Raw genomic sequence first — 1,632 nt, forward strand, 5'->3', positions numbered from 1 at the left:
CCGGAGTGGAGATAATATTGAGCCCTGTGGCACTGCACAAAGGAGCAGACATTGGTTGGACCTCTCACTCACTCTCTATGAACAGCTATTGGTGCCAGCCTTGGAGAAAGGAGCCAAACCAATGCAAAACTGTGCTGCCCAGCCCCAAATCCCATAGCCATCCCAAAAGAATATCCTGATCTATGGTATCAAGGAAATGATGAAAGATCAAGGAGAGCAAGGATAGTTGCACTATTCCCAACCGTCTCTCTCCAGTGGTCATTGACTGGGGCAAACAAAGCCATTTCTGTCCCATAACCAGACTTGAATCCTGACTGGAAGGGGTCCAGATAATGCATTTCATCCAGGACCCTCTGAAGTGCCAACCAAGCATCTTTTCTACCACCTTCTCTGGGAAGGAAGATGGAAAACTGGACAAAAGTTACTCAGGCAGGTGGGATCAAGAGATGTTTTTTTAAAAGGAGGGGGTAAACCAGGGCCTCCTTAAAAGGCCTTAGGAAGTCGCCTCCTTTAGTGAGAAATGTATTACTGCTTGAACCCACCTGCCAGTCACCACCCTGGAGGCTTTCACCAATTGTCATTGGTTGCACTGACAGCATGAAGGACCCTGTCCTCTTTCTCAGGTCCAACAGAATCAAACTGCTCCTAGACAATGGGCAAGACCTTTCCCTGGGCATCTCAAATGGACCTGCACCACACATGGGTTCCAAGTGGGAATGAATCTGAGCAGGTTTGAACAAATTCCTTTGCCCAGCCCTGAAGATGATCAAGTGAGCTCCCCTGTCCCAAAAGAGAACAGATAACCCAGAACAGAGCTACAGGGCAACTCTGCAGACGCAGTAAGGCCAGAGAAATAATGCTATTTTGCCACTGTTACTCCCATGAGATAGATCTTAATAGCGGCTCTACATTATGTCCAGTTGGAGTCATCCTTTGTTTTCCTCCAGCAGCTCTCTAGGGGGTCTCAACCAGTAGTGGGTTTCAATTTTGTTTACTACTGGTTCGCTCGTGTGTGCGCGTGCGATGCTTCTGTGCATGTGCAAAAGAGTCCAGGCAGGTGGGCAGAGCCTTCCATCACCGCCGCTACCATTTCACCTGATCAGGGTTGAACTGGTAGCAACCCACCACTGGTCTCAACCATTTTCAGAACCCACAATTACTCTGTGAACCCTGGGGAGAGTCGGGAGCGATGGGTCAAAAGAGGCTGCGTAGGCATAATTTTGCCAGAGCCCTGGACACCCTTTGATTCCAAGACGTTACCAAGGCTTTGGCAAGACCTTACAGCAAAACCTCTGGAATGTCCCCCAGTTCCCTCTGGGATCCAGTTGGGTCCATCCAAAGCCAGGAGTGGACCATTCAAATAGGTTGGCCTCCTTGCAGAGGAGGGTGGCAAAAGAGAATCTTAAGGACACTAGGGCATGATATGATCATATTGGGGAAAATGTTAGCTATACCACCATATCACACTGCCATTGCTATCTGGTTGTGACCACTGTCCGAAGTCAGGCTTGAGATGATCTGGGATAGGCCCTTAGTCACCATGGTAGCCATGAATTCCTGGGCTGCCTCCAAGGCTACACTGAGGGCTGGGAGGTGAAGTCCCCCAGAACTATAAGTCTGAGGAACTCTATA

Source organism: Pantherophis guttatus, chromosome 4 (assembly GCF_059756535.1).
Source record: "Pantherophis guttatus breed Tessera chromosome 4, ASM5975653v1, whole genome shotgun sequence".
NCBI classification, from domain to species: Eukaryota; Metazoa; Chordata; class Lepidosauria; order Squamata; family Colubridae; genus Pantherophis; species Pantherophis guttatus.